Source organism: Bos javanicus, chromosome 15, assembly GCF_032452875.1.
Source record: "Bos javanicus breed banteng chromosome 15, ARS-OSU_banteng_1.0, whole genome shotgun sequence".
Classification (NCBI taxonomy): Eukaryota; Metazoa; Chordata; class Mammalia; order Artiodactyla; family Bovidae; genus Bos; species Bos javanicus.
In genome coordinates, this window is record NC_083882.1 from 67,137,610 (window position 1) to 67,156,359 (window position 18,750).

Sequence of the window (18,750 nt, forward strand, 5' to 3'; positions counted from 1 at the left end):
CTCGTCATCCCCAGTCGTTCCCTTCTGTGGGTTGTCGTTGCTTCCTGTAGTTACTTCTGTGATTCCTCGGGGTCTGCTCTTTGCCATTTTATTATTTGTTCAATACATGATTAATAATCGTTCTACTAAATGCTGTTAAAATGACAGATGTGGCTTTTGTCCCCTGGCTAGACCCAGTCCAATGAACCAGGGTTGAAAACCACACGCCTACTAAAGAAGACAGTAACCATCCCAGGTGACCAAGCTTAGGGATTACCAGAAGTTTCCTTTCAATGTGAGACCCAGACCTGCAGGCTTTCAGAATGATTCTTCTCACCCCCACCTAAGGAAACCATACTGCTACTGCTAAGTCACTTCAGTCGTGTCCAACTCTGTGCGACCCCATAGACGGCAGCCCACCAGGCTCCCCCGTCCCTGGGAATCCCCAGGCAAGAACACTGGAGTGGGTTACCATTTCCTTCTCCAATGCATGAAAGTGAAAAGTGAAAGTGAAGTCGCTCAGTCGTGTCCGACCCTCAGCGACCCCATGGACTGCAGCCTTCCAGGCTCCTGCATCCATGGGATTTTCCAGGCAAGAGTACTGGAGTTGGGTGCCAATAGCATTTCAAATAATTTTGGTGATTGTTCCTCAGCATTCTTTAAATTACCAGTGAAGCTGACCAACTTGATGGACTTGATTCTTGCCAGCATCCCCAAGAGACACTGGGTGCTATTTATGATTTTTAGTCAATGACTTCATAACCTAAAAGAGCCTAGTTTCCCAGTCTACCTTCAGAAGTATGCCTTTCTCACCAAGTCACTCATTACATTGGTTCTTAATTTCCTTGGTTCTTCTGGCCTACGTCTAATAACCTTTGAGAAGAATACTAAGCAATGTGAATACCTTGAACCCAACAGTCTCCTGAATTCTTTCATATTCTCAGGAACACATAATTTTTAACAAATACCTAAACTTAAGCCTGATATCAGTTATATATCTTGGAGATAGCTTTGTCTGGAGTCCAAATTATGAGGTCATTGCATTCTCTATAGACTGAACTAGGATCAAGTCAGTTACCTGCCAACAGAAACTTTTGCTGCCCACTCCAAGGCAGTTTTGAGACGGGCTCAATAAATGGAAATAGCACACAGCTTCTGGTTCTGGCCATAGGGGAATGACTTGTATCAGATGAACTTTTCTGCCAGAATAATTATAGAAGCTGGATAAAATATATAAAGTAACTGTTCGGAGGAATTGGCGATCACCCAGTGCAGGCAGGATCTGAACTGCTATGATCCCTCCCTAACAGAAGGGAAACAAATGAGGCAAAACTTGACATTCATCCTGGTTTTTCCAGATGGTTTTTCCCCAGGTCACCAGCAGGGGTGTGAGTAAGACAGAGTGAGTGGCGGCAGCAAGCAGCAGCCTTACTGGACTGAGACCAGAGTTTAAGGCTAGAGAGTAGCTGGAACTTGAAGGAAGGGAGAAGGATGGAGAGGACTAAATGGGAAATCTGCATGCTTGTTTCCCTCCAGCTGTTGACTGACTCCTAGGCTGAACATGGGGCTTTCCTGGTGGCTCAGCAGTAGAGAATCTGCCTGCCAATGCAGGAGATGTGGGTTCGATCCCTGGGTCGGGAAGATCCCCTGGAGTAGGAAATGGCAACCTGCTCAGTATTCTTGCCTGGAAAATTACACGGACAGAGGGGTCTGGTGGGCTATAGCCCATGGGGTCACAAAGAATCAGACACGACTGAGTGCACACACACACACACACACACACACACACATACACAAGCTGAACATGCAGTGAGAACTCCAAGAAACCCAGCAGAAAACAGCAGCTGGGATGCTAAAGAACAGAACAGATTTCAGCTGTTGCAGAATGCTGAGGAGACAGAGGTTCAAGTCCCACCTTTTGGTTGAGGCCCAAGAAAGGCCACATTCTGGGAGTAAGGGTCATGCCCAGTAGCAAGACGGTAGACTAAAATACAATGACATCAGAAATTACATTTAATATTAATGAACTAAACACGCCAACGAAAAGACAGAGAAGGTTAGACCAGATGAAAAGATAACAATATTCTGTTTATAAGAGACGCACTTTAAGTCTTTGAACAGAGAATGATTGAAACTGAAAGGTTGGAAACGTATATACTATGTAAATACTAGCAAAAGAAATTTGGTGTTGCTAATTTGAATCGTGCAAATTTCATAATGATAAAATGTCAATAAAGATATAATACAATATAAATATAATACAATAATCATTTATTGGTCATCAACTATATGCTATGTACCACCCTAAGTATTTTACATTCATTGTTTTGTATAATCCTCTGAGAAGTTTTATGAAGAAAAGTTATCATCTTCATTAGATGAGGAAATTGAAGTGCAGAGAGATTGAGCAATTTGCCAAGGATCACATAACCAGAAAATGTGAGAGATGAGATTCAAATGTAGTTTGGTCTGACCTCTTGCCAGAGAGCTTTTAAATCACTGCTCTGCTTTCTAAGTGCAATATTGCCTGTGGTATGCTTGTTTGAACAAGCTTGCATGCAGTTGGAGAGGGTCCCTGAAAGCCCAGGAGTACATTGTAACCTAAGTGGAGGATATTCTGGGGCGATTCCTGTAAGTGTAGACTGGAACCTTTCAAGAACTAAGATCCTAAGATAGTCTGCTTGACTTATACACACATTCCCGCACACACAAGCTTCTGTGTAAATGCTCTCCTCTTCTGTTACACATGACCCCTGAAAGGTACAGAGGCCTTCCAGTTCATGGACTCCCGCAGTCTGATTTCTTTGAATTTCTCAGTCCAAATTCTCAAGAATCTGGTCTAGTTCAAGCATGTATCCATCCTTGATTCAGTCGATGCTGCTGCTGCTGCTAAGTCGCTTCAGTCGTGTCCGACTCTGTGCGACCCCATAGACGGCAGCCCACCAGGCTCCCCGTCCCTGGGATTCTCCAGGCAAGAACACTGGAGTGGGTTGCCATTTCCTTCTCCAATGCATGAAAGTGAAAAGTGAAAGTGAAGTCGCTCAGTCGTGTCCGACTCCTAGAGACCCCATGGACTGCAGCCTATCAGGCTCCTCCATCCATGGGATTTTCCAGGCAAGGGTACTGGAGCGGATAGGCGGCTGCTAAGGCGTGCCATCTCACGTGGTTTCAGATTTAACTATTAAATACTTCCCTTGGAATTGAAGAGGAGGCTCAGCAGTTCTCAGGGTAAAGGAGAGACTTGTTTCTGAATCTACACATATGCTGGTAGTGGGAACCAGAGCAGGAAAACCCCAGGTAATCCTCCCCAACTCATCTCTAGCTCTGTTCTTCCCTCAAAATGCAAAGATGCTTGGAGGGAAGCATGGGTGGCAGGCTTGTGCAGAAGGGACTTGGGGAGCCCAGAGAGAGAGTGGGGACAGATGGGCCTGTCTTCGGGGTGGGAGGGAAGAATCTGAAGGGAAACCAGGAGATGAAGCATTTCCTAAAGTGCTCAGTCGCGGGCTGAGGTCTCTCTGCCTTTGAGCTATGATGGGAGTGTTTTCTCTCAGGGAACATTGTCATCAGCTGCCTGTCTCCTTTCTTCCCAGGTAGGAGTAACTGGAAAAGCCTACAAAGAAGACAGGCTGCTGTTTGGAGCATCATGTGCTGAGGTGATGGACAGTCTGGGTGATGCAGGGGCCCTAAGAGTGTTCCAAGCTTCTGGGACCCCACCCCCAAGAATAATTTGGTAACAAGTAATTGTAAGAACAACATTTAATATTCACTCAAGTCTAACTATCACTGGGCACTAGTGTAACACTCAACTCTTTCTATATTATCTCATTTAAACCTCTTAACAATGCAATGAAGTAGACATATTATTCATATTTTAAACTGAGGCACCCACTCCAGTATTCTTGGGCTTCCCTGGTGGCTCAACTGGTAAAGAATCCACCTGCAATGTGGGAGACCTGAGTTCAATCCCTGGGTTAGGAAGATCCCCTGGAGAAGGGAACAGCTACCCACTCCAGTATTCTGGCCTAGAGAATTCCGTGGACTATGCGGTCCATGGGGTCGCAAAGAGTCGGACATGACTGAGTGACTTTCACTTCACTTCACTTCACTTCAAGCTGAGGCACAGAGAGGCTGAGCAGCCTGTCCAAGGCCACAGAGCTAATAAGGGGCCACACCAGAACGCGAACCTAGGTGGTCCAGCTCCAGAGACCAGGCTTTTAACTCTACTCTGATAAACTCTTCTTCTACTCTTTGGAACGTGTAACCTAAATTACTAAACCAAAGAACAGTGACTGAAAAAGATGAGAGCTAGCTGGGTGGCCCCGTGGGGCCCCTGGTTTTCCCTAGGGTGTTCTACTGGAGGGAAGTTCCCTCTGTGAGGCTCCCCACCAGTGTGCAAGAGGCGCCCTGAGGCGCTTCCCCATTACATTCCTCTCAGAGCCAGTGAGTGCAGGAAGAGAATGAGGTCCACAGGAAAACCAGAGGCCCCTGTTTACAGTTTCAGTCTCCTTCTCCTCTGTCCGCCTCCTGCCCCTATAGTCACACAGAGCTTTTTCTCTGCCCAGCAATACTAGCTGGTGACTTTGGACAAGTTACTTGAACTCTCTTTCCTTCCACAAAATGCAACTAATTATGCCTACCTTGCAAGATTAGAGAAAAAATAATATATATATATATATATGTGCACACACATGTACACACTATATACTCCTTACATACACACACATGTATGCATACAAATGGCATAGAAAAGGTTCAGGCTGTCTCTGGGTTAGGGAAGTCACGGATGTTCCTAGAAGCCTTAGGTGTAATAGCCAAAAACTGGAAACCTAAATATCCATAGATTGATGAATGCGGAGACAAAATGAGATATACCCACACAGTGAAGTTCTACTTGGCAACAAAAAGGAATAAAGTACAGGCTACATCTTGGGCAGACTTCAAAAAGTGTCAGGCTAAGTGAAAGAAGCCAGATACAAGAGACTGTTTATTGTATGATTCATTTATATGAAATGTCCAACAAAGACACACTTATAGAGACAGAAGGCAGATGAGTGATTGCCTGGGGTAGGGAATGGGAGTGGGGCTTAATGATAAATGGGCATCAGTGGTCTTATCACAGGGATACATATGTCCTAAAACTGATTTATGATGATGATTGTACCACCTGGAAAGTTACTAAAATGTAACTGTACACCTGACATTGCATTTTTTTTCTTTTTTTTTTATTGTGGTTAAATATACATAAAATTTGCTGTTTTGATCTTTTTTAGGTGTATAGATCAGGGGCAGTAAGTAAACACTCACATTGTTGTACAACCATCACCACCATCTATCTCCAAAATATCTTCATCTTCCCCAGCTGAAACTCTGTACCCAGTTAAGCAATTATTATTCCTCATTTCTCTCCTCTAGCCCCTGGCAGCCACCACTCTATCTTCTATCTCCTGTATTTGACTATTCTGGGCTCCCTGTTTAAGTGGAATCATACAATATTTGTCCCTCTGTGACTGACTGATTTTGCTCCGAATAATGTCTTCAGAGTTCATCTATGTTGTGGCTTGTGTCAAAATTTCTTCCCTTTTGAAGGATGAGATATATTGCAGTGTATGTATGTACCACGTCTTGTTTATCCTCCTTCAAAGGACACTTGTGTTGTTGGTGGCTCAGATGGTAAAGAATCTGCCTGCGATACAGGAGACCTGGGTTCGATTCCTGGGTTGGGAAGATCCCCTGGAGGAGGATCATGGCAACCCACTTCAGTATTCTTGCCTGGAGAATCCAATGGACAGAGTCTGGCAAGCTGCAGTCCATGGGGTTGCAAAGAGTCGCAGTCCATGGGGTTGCAAATGACTGAGCAACTAAGCACATCTTTTGACTACTGTGAATAATAGTTCTCTGAATATTGCTGTATAAATATCTAGAAATTGGTGGGTTTATGCTATGTAAAACATATCTAAATAAAATTATTTTAAAAATAAAACTTTTTTTTCAAAATTTAAAAAGCCAATAAATAATAGATACTGTTATAACTGCAGATGGTGACTGCAGCCATTAAATTAAAAGACGCTTACTCCTTGGAAGGAAAGTTATGACCAACCTAGATAGCACATTGAAAAGCAGAGACATTACTTTGCCAACAAAGGTCCGACTAGTCAAGGCTATGGTTTTTCCAGTGGTCATGTATGGATGTGAGAGTTGGACTGTGAAGAAGGCTGAGCTCCGAAGAATTGATGCTTTTGAACTGTGGTGTTGGAGAAGACTCTTGAGAGTCCCTTGGCCTGCAAGGAGATCCAACCAGTGCATTCTGAAGGAGATCAGCCCTGGGATTTCTTTGGAAGGACTGATGCTAAAGCTGAAACTCCAGTACTTTGGCCACCTCATGTGAAGAGTTGACTCATTGGAAAAGACTCTGATGCTGGGAGGGATTGTGGGCAGGAGGAGAAGGGGACGACAGAGGATGAGATGGCTGGATGGCATCACTGACTCGATGGACGTGAGTCTGAGTGAACTCCGGGAGTTGGTGATGGACAGGGAGGCCTGGCGTGCTGCGATTCATGGGGTCACAAACAGTCGGACATGACTGAGCGACTGAACTGAACTGAACTGTTATATCAGTAACTGAGAGTGATAAAGTTGATCAAGGAAGTGAATTTTTAAAAATTAATTTAATAGAAAAAGACATGGTCTTGGTTTAGATAAAGGAAAAGCACAGAAAAGTACAAAGAAGAAAAAAAATCTAAATCTCACTTGAAGATACCCAATGAAAGACTATTTTACAAGAATTACCAAATTTTAATTTTACTTGAAATTAGTAGAAGGTACTGAACTGAAATGAAGAAGCTGCTGAACATCAGATGTTTATCCAGAACAGAGATTCATTCCTAAACTCTCTCTCCAAAGGCAAAAGAAAGTCATGAGAAAATATGGAGGTCGGGTTGGGACCTGTGGTTTTTCTATTTCACTTCATGTCTCTTAACAGTCAAAGTTTAATCCCCCAGGTGGGCAAGTGTTTCATAAAAATCAGAGGATACTTCTGATGTTTTTAAAAACTAAGCACCAGAACTTTTAGATGAAACACAAAAGAACAATGTTGAAAAGGTAGCAAACGTTTAAGACAAACTTCTAAGAGGAATGATTAGGGAATGACTAGTTTGTAAGCCAAATAACTACAACGATGACAAACCACTTACTTAAAAAGCAGGAGAAAGTGATTGTAGCTAGTGTCTAAAATAAATCCAAGGAAGCGGCCCATGAATTCTGAGAATCAGTCAGTTTTCTCCTTCTTCTGAATTAACTGGTTCTTGTTTTTGAATATATCTTCTCCATCCTGAACTTTTTTTCACCCAGATGTATGGAATCCACACGCTCCATATTCTGCTGTCTTTATCCTCTGTAAAAAAGAATCCCCCAAACTTAATAAGGCAAAGAGTTGAGCTGTATGTCCTTTCAAAGTCACATTGCGGAATTATTTAACAAGCTTACCTGAAGATTATTTAATTTTCTGGGTGAATGTATTGCTGTTTGGCTTTACTATTTATTATTTGATCATAGCTCAGATACTGCAAGCATAGTGTTAAGCCTTAGTCACTCAGTTCTGACTCTTTGCAACCCCGTGGACTGTAGCCTCTAGGCACCTCTGTCCATGGGATTCTCCAGGCAAGAATACTGGAATGGGTTGCCATTCCCTTCTCCGCAGATACTGCAAAATCACATGTTCATTTGTATTTTTCCATTTGATAGGAAAGATAACCCCAAAGGTCATGGCTTTATTAGCTTGCACATTAGCCAGTTTCTTCTGTAACCTAGCAATCTTATTCTAACATTCTTTTTTTTGTTTTGAAATGCTTTTCCTGGTGGATTATATAAACTCTTTTTTACCCTAATGCTCTTGGAATCAGTCTTACCATCTAATGGTTCCATCCTAAATCAATGAGCTGATCAAAACCTTTGACATAGTTTATATTTGAATGAGTCATGATTTTATCATTTGAATGATTATAATTTGATTTAGCTGGTAGATTCAGATGATACTCTTTCCTCCCATCTCCCATGAAGGGTCACCTGGGGAGCCTATTTAGAGTGCAGATTCTCCAGCCCACCACTCAAAAAGTCTAATTTTGGGGGTTTGCCTAGCACCTAATGACATGCATTTTTAATAAGCACCCCAGGAGATCCTGAAGCTGGTGGTCCACAGACCAGGCATCTTCAGAAAGTCCTCCAGTGAACTGCATGATGGCGACGGTCCTAATGCCCACTTGATTCTCACCCTGAGGACAGAGATGACTGGGGTTAAACGCTGAGGACTTGGGATGGACTGGAGTCCCAACAGTGTATTTACCTAAGCTTCAACTTGGAGACAGCAATTGATCTCAAATGCTCATCCACCTACTGGCTGTATCAAAACAGGGGCTGGGTGGAATCAGGTGTGGGCAATCAGGAATCTGATTACATAGGTTGACCCTTGATAAACTGCTATACTCAACTCTTTAATCGACCTTACAAAAACAGCAATTTTGTATGGTTCGACCTGATAATTCCTCAGGTATTTCTAATTTGAAGCTACTTTGGCAATCAATGTGTAAATATGATAGTTGAGACATGGAATTTCCAGTATCAGGGGACATGCTTTGTAGGTTTCATCAGACTTAAAGCAAAAAAAGAAAATAAATTAAGGACTCTCTTCCCAGAGAAAGGTACAAAGTACAACTTTTTGCAAAAAATCTAGGGGAATTTATGGACTCCTTGAAAGTGCAAGGACTTTCAGTTCAGTTCAGTCACTCAGTAGTGTCTGACCCTTTGCGACCCCATGAACTGCAGCGTGCCAGGCCTCGCTGTTCATCACCAACTCCCAGAGTTCACTCAGACTCACGTCCATCGAGTTGGTGATGCCATCCAGCCATCTCATCCTCTGTCGTCCCCTTCTCCTCCTGCCCACAATCCTTCCCAGCATCAGAGTCTTTTCCAATGAGTCAACTCTTTGCATGAGGTGGCCAAAGTACTGGAGTTTCAGCTTTAGCATCAGTCCTTCCAAAGAAATCCCAGGGCTGATCTCCTTCAGAATGGACTGGTTGGATCTCCTTGCAGTCCAAGGGACTCTTAAGAGTCTTCGCCAACACCACAGTTCAAAAGCATCAATTCTTCAGCAAGGACTTAAGGCTACTCCTATTTTACAAATTTCTTTCTGAAGGTCGCATGCTTTAGGGATGAAGCTTTGCTGCCCCCTGCTGCCAAATGATTCTCCAGACAGCTTCTCTTGACTCAGGCCTGTGACGTTTGGAGTCACTTTTCACTTTCCTGCATTGGAGAAGGAAATGGCAACCCACCCCAGTGTTCTTGCCTGGAAAATCCCAGGGATGGAGGAGCCTGGTGGGCTTCCGTCTATGGGGTCGCACAGAGTCGGACACGACTGAAGCGACTTAGCAGCAGCAGCAGCAGGGCCTAGAACCAGCTGTCATCCCACACCTGTTGGAGTCCAATCCTAGGCAGGAATGGGCCCCCTGAGTGTATTTAATTACACAGTTGCAATGAATTCTTATTAGTGCTGAAGGTAGGGAAGTTCTGTGCTTTGATGGCACACTATGCCTTGTGTAGTCCGGAGCACACCCCTCAGGGTTATCAGATTCTCATTCTATGGAAGCTACTTTACAGCTCCGCCCTATGGATAACTGAGAGCAATACAAAATAATTCTTGTTTCTAGAAATACAAATTAAGTCTTGTGGGGAGAGACTGACTTGACTTCCCTCTCCCACCAAGGAAGAAGCTGGACATTCACGTAGATATTCCCAGTCTCTAGGTGTGTCTGTTCTTTAGGTTCTGCTTTGGATGGATTATCTGGGTCCCTCATCAAGAATTAAATAAAACCTTTAATGCATGCTCATTTGATATCTGCGTTGTTGTTCAGTTGCTCAGTCGTGTCCAACTCTTCTCGACTCCGTGGACTGCAGCACGCCAGGCTTCCCTGTCCTTCGCCATCTCCTGGAGCTTGCTCAAACTCATGTCCACTGAATCAGTGATGCCATCCAACCATCTCTTCCTATGTTGTCCCCTTCTCTCCTGCCTTCAGTCTTTCTCAGCATCAAGGTGTTTTCTAATAAGTTGGCTCTTCGCATCAGGTGGCCTAAGCACTGGCCTTTCAGCTTCAGTATCAGTCCTTCTAATGAATATTCAGGACTGATTTTCTTTAGGATTGACTGGCTTGATCTCCTTGCAGTCCAAGGGACTCTCAAGAGTCTTCTCCAACACCACAGTTCAAAAGCATCAATTCTTTGGCATTCAGCCTTCTTTATGATCCAACTTTCACATCCATACATGGTTACTGGAAAAACCATAGCTTTGACTATAGGGACCTTTGTTGGCAAAAAAATGTCTCCGCTTTTTAATACGGTGTGTAGGTTTGTCATAGCTTTTTTTCCAAGGAGCAAGTATCTTTCAATTTCATGGCTGCAGTCACCATTTGCAGTGTTTGGAGCCCAAGAAAACAAAGGCTCTCACTGTTTCCATTGTTTCCCCATCTATTTGCCGTGAAGTGATGGGACTGGATGCCATGATCTTAGTTTTTTGAATGTTGAGTTTTAAGCCAGCTTTTTCACTCTCCTCTTTCACCTTCATCAAGAGGGTCTTTAGTTCCTCTTTGCTTTCTGCCATAAGGGTGGTGTCATTTGCATATCTGAGGTTATTGATATTTCTTCCAGCAATCTTTTTTTTGTAGATTAATTTTATTTTTAAAATTTATTTATTTATTGAAGGATAATTGCTTTACAGAATTTTGTTGTTTTCTCTCAAACCTCAACACAAATCAGCCATAGGTATACATATATCCCCTCCCTTCTGAACCTCCCTCCCATCTCCCCCTCCATCCCACCCCTCTAGGTTAATACAGAGCCCCTGTTTGAGTTTCCTGAGCCATACAGCAAATTCCTTTTGGCTATCGATTTTACATATGGTAATGTAAGTTTCCATGTTATTCTCTCCATACATCTCACCCTCTCCTCCCCTCTCCCCATCTCCCATGTCTATTCTCTATGTCTGTTTTTCCATTGTTGCCCTATAAATGAATTCTTCAGTGCCATTTTTCTAGATTCTGTATATATGTGTTAGAATATTTATCTTTCTCTGACTTACTTCACTTTATGTAATAGGTTCTAGCTTTGTCCTCCTCATTAGAACTGACTCAAATGTGTTCCTTTCTATGGCTGAGTAATATTCCACTGTGTATATGTACCACAACTTCTTTATCCATTCATCTGTTGATGGACATCTAGGTTGCTTCCATGTTCTACCTATTGTAAATAGTGCTGCAATGAACGGAACACACGTGTCTTTTTCAGTTTTGGTTATCTCAGGGCATATGCCTAGGTGTGTCTCCCAGCAATCTGATTCCAGCTTGTGCTTCATCCAGTCCAGCATTTCTCATGATGTACTCTGCATATAAGTTAAATAAGCAGAGTGACAATATACAGCCTTGATGTACTCCTTTCCCAATTTGGAACCAGTCCGTTGTTCCATGTCTGTTTCTAACTGTTGGTTCTTGACCTGCATACAGATTTCTCAGGAGGCAGGTCTGTATGAGATCCATAAGTTGACTCTTGAAAATTATCCTTTAACAAAGGCCAGGATCATATTAGAGATCTCTGATTCCTTTCCTTGAAAGTTCATATTCTGATTAAGAAGACACTCAGTATTGCTAGTAACTCTTGAGTATTAAGAAATCTGCTCCTTCCTCTCCCCATCCCCCACCTTCCTCATAAAGGTAGCATACCACCTCTTTGCCTCAGAGGAAAGTGTTAGTTGCTCAGTTGTGCCCAACTCTTTGCGGGTTAACCCCATGGACTGTAGCCCACCAAGTTCCTCTGTCCATGGGATTCTCCAGGCAAGACTACTGGAGTGGGTTGCCATTTCCTTCTCCAAGGGATCTTTCCAACCCAAGGATCGAACCTGAGTCTCCTTCATTGTACACAGATTCTTTACTGCCTGAGCCACTGAGAAAGCCCTGCCTCAGGGGAGGTACAGGGCAAAAGCAAAATGAAACAAAACCATGAAGGACTTTGTAAATCTTTCTCGGCTTTGTTTTCCTAAAGCATCAGTCCACAGAAGAATTCAGAGGAGCAGGGGAGCAGGAGAGGACCCACATCCTGGAGAAACAGGAGATGGACCTTTCCTTTTACAAAGCCATGAGGTTACCTCATGCTGGGGGAAGGAGACGGAGGCGGGAGCATCAGGACCAGGCCCTGAGAGGCGAGGCTCCAGGTCAGGATGGATGGAACAAGAGCAAGGCATGGCCTGGAAGCCCCACTAGCCCCAGTGGACAACTGATGCTGTAGTTGTGTGTATGTGTGAAAGAACTTTAGTTTTCTGGGCTATTTATATAAAACCCTCAGATCTTGACTCAAGAGGCAAGCTCATCCTTAAAAGTTCATTTGTGTTCTGGGGGCTGCTTGTGAAAACAAGTGTTTCAGAAACCTATCGCGTCGGGTTAGTTGGTGTGCATACTCTTAATTCATTCATCTCTATCGAATTTACTGTGGGCAGTGAGGGATAAAAAAGGATTGCAAAACACTGACCCTCTAGGCATTAAAAAGTCAACTTCTTTAATCAACTGAAAAGCAAAACAAAAACCCAGTCAATTTCATTTCGATTAGTCTAGATGTATTCAGAAAACCTTCCTTCTTTCCTCTTTTTCTTTCGCCCTGGCTCCAGAGGAATTTCAGATGTGTTTGGAAAAAATTTGACTTTCAAGTTCCTAACTAGTCGAAAGGGAATGACTGGTTACCACCTTTAAGCACTTTTGGTGAGGCTTCATCTACTTTAGCGAGACACCTCAAGTGAAATGACCAGCCCGGGGGAAGGAAACGGGGACTGAGACGAGGAGACCAGACCTCCTCAGACAGAGGCTCGCTCTCTATTTTTAAATCAACTCCTGTCAGGCTAGAGCAGCCAGAGGAAGGCAGGGGATGGATAAGGATTATTTTTCAGGATTGTGAGATCTATTTTTCAGTGCCGTTTTATTCTTTAGCTTTCAGCAGTATAAATTCTGTGAAGATCAGACTTGCAGACCCACTTTTATTTTAAAACGTACAAATCCCTACCCAGACCAAGAAAAAAATTTTTGATTATGCATCATTTTCTGCCGAGGCTACCATCATCACTTTACACTGTAATCCTGCTGGCCCGTGGACAAAAGTTAATTCTGAAACTGTGACGACAGTGTAACATACATCCGTGAGGATGGACTGGGAGTGAGATGTATTGTTAAAGACAAAGGAAGACCAAACTTGAAAACTCCGAACAGACAAAACCAGTTTGGTCATACAAGCGAAGCTTAATTTAGCTTATTTTGCAAGACAAGCGAGGCAAACTTGACCTGAGTCACTTCTTGCTTATGCCTCTGAAAATCATAAGCGAAACTTCAATTGTTCCCCAAAATTAATATGAAGTAACCACTAAACAACTCTCTTTAAGAAAATTATAATATTGTGACCAATAACTGCAGAATAAGCACTATCTCCACTCTAGATAAATTGCATTATAACAATATACCTCTGAGCCTCATTCCATGTTTTGGTTTGAATGCGCCCACTTTGCAAGCTTTCTGTGTGTATGTGTGATGAACTTTTACCAATGACTACTTCAATGATTCATTGTTTTTACTTCTGTTTTTTTTCCCTGAACTTTTGACAGTGTCAAGAAGGTAACCCAAAATAGAGGCAGAATGTTTTTTAAAAAAAAATGTTATGGCTTATTCTGGGACTAATACCAATATTTAATTTCTGGAACATTAATTTAAAAATTAAGGTGGAGTTTTGTAAAACAACTACATGTCTTACCAGAGTTTATATTCCACTTAAGGTAGCTGAGTCTGTTTTAGAAGAGACAGACCCATTGAACTAAGAGTTGAACCATAAAGAAGGTTGAGCACCGAAGAAGTGATGTATTTGAACTGTGATGCTGGAGGAGACTCTTCCTTTGGACAGCTAAGAGATCAAACCAGTCAATCCTAAAGAAAATCAATCCTGAATATTCACTGGAAGGACTGATGCTGATGCTGAAGCTCCAATACTCTGGCCACCTGATGGAAACAGTTGACTCACTGGAAAGACCTGGTGCTGGGAAAGACTGAGGGCAGGAGGAGAAGGAGGTGACAGAGGATGAGATGGTTGGATGGCATCACCGACTCAATTGACATGAATTGGAGCAAACTCCAGGAGATAGCGAAGGACAGGGAAGCCTTGCGTGCTGCAGTCCATGGGGTCACAAAGAGGCAGACACGACTGAGTAACTGAACAACAAGACCCATTGAGAATTTACTAAAAATGATTTTAACTGCCCCACAAGAGAGGTAACCATTACTTATAGAACTCATCTAGGGAGTTTGCAGACTAGGAGAGAGGAAGGTAGCCATTGCCCAAGAACTGGGGAGAACAGAGACTTATTTATGTATCTGTTTGGGAGTAAGTTCAACTGGTTTTCTGGTTTCACATTTTCACCTGTTTGGTTCCTTTCTCTTTGGGCCTGATTTCATTCTGTGAGATGCAGTCTTACAGGCCCCAGGGACGAGACCACAGCCTGACCAAGAACTAGAATGAACCCTCACTTACTATTTCCTGAAAGAACAAGATATTAATTTTATTTCAAGTGAAAACTAGTGCCTAGGATGGTTCTTTCCTTCCAGTACAGTGAGTTACATAGTCTCCAAAACAGAACAAAGATAAGGCAAAAATCAAAGTAGTCATTTTATTAAAAATACTTGGAATATCTATTTTTCATTTTGATTAAGGGTACTTTTTAAAGAGTACTCAGTTTTCTCCTGAGAAACCCGTATGCAGGTCAAGAAGCAACAGTTAGAATCGGACATGAAACAATGGACTAATTCAAAATTGGGAAAGGAGTACAACAAGGCTGTATATTGTCACCCTGCTTATTTAACTCATATGCAGAGTATATCATATGAAATGACAGGCTGGATGAATCGCAAGGTGGAATCAAGATTGCTGGGAGAAATAACAACAACCTCAGGTAGGCAGAAAGTGAAGAGAACAGAAAGTGAAGAGAACTAAAGAATCTTCTTGATGAGGGTGAAAGAGGAGAGTGAAAAAGCTGGCTTGAAATTCAACATTCAAAAAACAAAGATCATGGCATCCAGTCCCATCACTTCATGGCAAATAGAAGGGAAAAAAGTAGAAGCAGTTACAGATTTTATTTTCTTGGGCTCCAAAATCACAGTGCACAGTGACTGCCGCCATGAAATTAAAAGACACTTACTCCTCGGAAGGAAAGCTATGACAAACCTAGGCAGTGTATTAAAAAGCAAAGACATCACTTTGCCAGCAAAGGTCTGTATAGTAAAAGCTATGGTTTTTCCAGTAGTCATGTATGGATGTGAGAGTTGGACCACAAAGAAAGCTGAGTGCTGAAGAATTGATGCTTTTGAACTGTGGTGTTGGAGAAGACTCTTGGGAGTCCCTTGCACTGCAAGGAGATCAAACCAGTCGATCCTAATGGGTCCTAATAAGCAACCCTGAATATTCACTGGAAGGACTGATGCTGAAGCTGAAGCTCCAATATTTTGGCCACCTGATGCAAAGAACCGACTAATTGGAAAAAGACCTCTATGCTGGGAAAGATCGAGGGCAGAAGAAGGCGGCAGAGGATGAGATGGTTAGTCAGCACCACCAACTCAATGGACGTGAATTTGAGCAAACACCGGAAGATAGTGGAAGACGGAGTAGCCTGGTGTGCTTCAGTCCATGGGGTCACAAAGAGCTGGACACAGCCAAGCAAATGAACAGCAACATTTAGGATAAAGATATTGGTGTAATATAGAGGCTAAGGCTAGTGGAGGTGATGGAATTCCAGTTGAGCTATTTCAAATCCTGAAAGATGATGCTATGAAAGTGCTGCACTCAATATGCCAGCAAATTTGGAAAACTCAGCAGTGGCCACAGGATTGGAAAAGGTCAGTTTTCATTCCAATCCCAAAGAAAGGCAATGCCAAAGAATGCTCAAACTACCGCACAATTGCACTCATCTCACACGCTAGTAAAGTAATTCTCAAAATTCTCCAAGCCAGGCTTCAGCAGTACATGAACTGTGAACTTCCAGATGTTCAAGCTGGTTTTAGAAAAGGCAGGGGAACCAGAGATCAAATTGCCAACATCCGCTGGATCATGGAAAAAGCAAGAGAGTTACAGAAAAACATCTACTTCTGCTTTATTGACTATGCCAAAGCCTTTGACTGTGTGGATCACAATAAACTATGGAAAATTCTGAAAGAGATGGGAATACCAGACCACCTGACCTGCCTCTTGAGAAATTTGTATGCAGGTCAGGAAGCAACAGTTAGAACTGGACATGGAACAAGAGACTGGTTCCAAATAGGAAAAGGAGGACGTCAAGGCTATATATTGTCACCCTGCTTATTTAACTTCTATGCAGAGTACATCATGAGAAACGCTGGGCTGGAAGAAGCACAAGCTGGAATCAAGATTGCTGGGAGAAATATCAATAATCTTAGATATGCAGATGACACCACCCTTATGGCAGAAAGTGAAGAGGAACTAAAAAACCTCTTGATGAAAGTGAAAGTGGAGAGTGAAAAAGTTGGCTTAAAGCTCAACATTCAGAAAACGAAGATCATGGCATCCGGTCCCATTACTTCATGGGAAATAGATGGGGAAACACTGGAAACAGTGTCACACTTTATTTTTTTGGGCTCCAAAATCACTGTAGACGGTGACTGCAGCCATGAAATTAAAAGACACTTACTCCTTGGAAGGAAAGTTATGACCAACCTAGACAGCATATTCAAAAGCAGAGACATTACTTTGCCAACAAAGGTCCGTCTAGTCAAAGCTAGATGTTTTTCCTGTGGTCATGTATGGATGTGAGAGTTGGACTGTGAAGAAGGATGAGCTCCGAAGAATTGATGCTTTTGAACTGTGGTGTTGGAGAAGACTCTTGAGAGTCCCTCGACTACAAGGAGATCCAACCAGTCCATTCTGAAGGAGATCAGCCCTGGGTGTCCTTTGGAAGGAATGATGCTAAAGCTGAAACTCCAGTACGTTGGCCACCTCATGTGAAGAGTTGACTCATTGGAAAAGACTCTGATGCTGGGAAGGATTGAGGGCAGGAGGAGAAGGGGACGACAGAGGATGAGATGGCTGGATGGCATCACTGACTCGATGGACATGAGTCTGGGTGAACTCTGGGAGTTGGTGATGGACAGGGAGGCCTGGTGTGCTGCGAGTCATGGGGTCGCAAAGAGTTGGACACGACTGAGCGACTGAACTGAACTGAAGGGAGTATCCAGAACCGACAGAAGGGGGTAGTTGTATCAGTCTGGCATTTGTTCTAAATTAATATTCAATAGGATGCCAAACTACCACACTGTTGCACTCATCTCACATGCTAGCAAAGTAATGCTCAAAATTCTCCAAGCCAGGTTTCAAAAATACATGAACCATGAACTTCCAGATGTTCAAGGTGGTTTTAGAAAAGGCAGAGGAACCAGAGATCAAATTGCCAACATCTGCGGGATCATGGAAAAAGCAAGAGAGTTCCAGAAAAACATCTACTTCTGCTTTATTGACTATGCCAAAGCCTTTGACTGTGTGGATCACAACAAACTGGAAAATTCTGAAAGAGATGGAAATACCAGACCACCTGACCTGCCTCTTGAGAAACCTGTATGCAGGTCAGGAAGCAACAGTTAGAACTGGCCATGGAACAACAGACTGGTTCCAAATAGGAAAAGGAGTACATCAAGGCTGTATATTGTCACCCTGTTTATTTAACTTATATGCAGAGTCCATCATGAGAAATGCTGGGCCAGATGAAGCACAAGCTGGAATCAAGATTTCCAGGAGACATATCAATAACCTCAGCTATGCAGATGATACCACCCTTATGGCAGAAAATGAAGAACTAAAGAGCCTCTTGATGAAAGTGAAAGTGGAGAGTGAAAAAGTTGGCTTAAAGCCCAACATTCAGAAAACAAAGATCATGGCATCCAGTCCCACCACTTCATGGTAAATAGATGGAGAAACAGTGGAACCTGGCAGACTTTATTTTTTTGTGCTCCAAAGTCACTGCAGATGGTGATTGCAGCCATGAAATTAAAAGACGCTTACTCCTTGGATGAAAAGTTATGACCAACCTAGACAGCATATTAAAAAGCAGGGACATTACTCTGCCAACAAAGGTCCATCTAGTCAAGGCTATGGTTTTTCCAGTAGTCATGAATGAATGTGAGAGTTGGAGTATAAAGCAAGCTGAGCACCGAAGAATTGATGCTTTTGAACTCTGGTGTTGAAAAAGACTCTTGAGAGTCCTTTGGACTGCAAGAAGATCCAATCAGTCCATCCTATAGGAAATCAGTCCTGAATATTCATTGGAAGGACTGATGTTGAAGCTGAAACTCCAATACTTTGGCCACCTGATGCAAAGAGCTGGCTCATTTGAAAAGACCCTGATGCTGGGAAAGATTGAAGGCAGGAGAAGAAGGGGATGACAGGGGATGAGATGGTTGGATGGCATTACTGATTCAATGGACATGAGTTTGAGTAAACTCCGGGAGTTGACAGGAGGCCTGGCATGCTGCAGTCCATGGGGTAGCAAAGAGTTGGACTCAACTGAGCAACTGAACTGACTGAGGATGCCAATCAAGGAGCATGGTTTTGGTCAAATTTTGCAATCACTACTAAGATGCGATCTAAGGCAAAAACTCCAAGTGACTTTGCAAGATAAATGTGAATCTACATTCATTACCTGGGTTT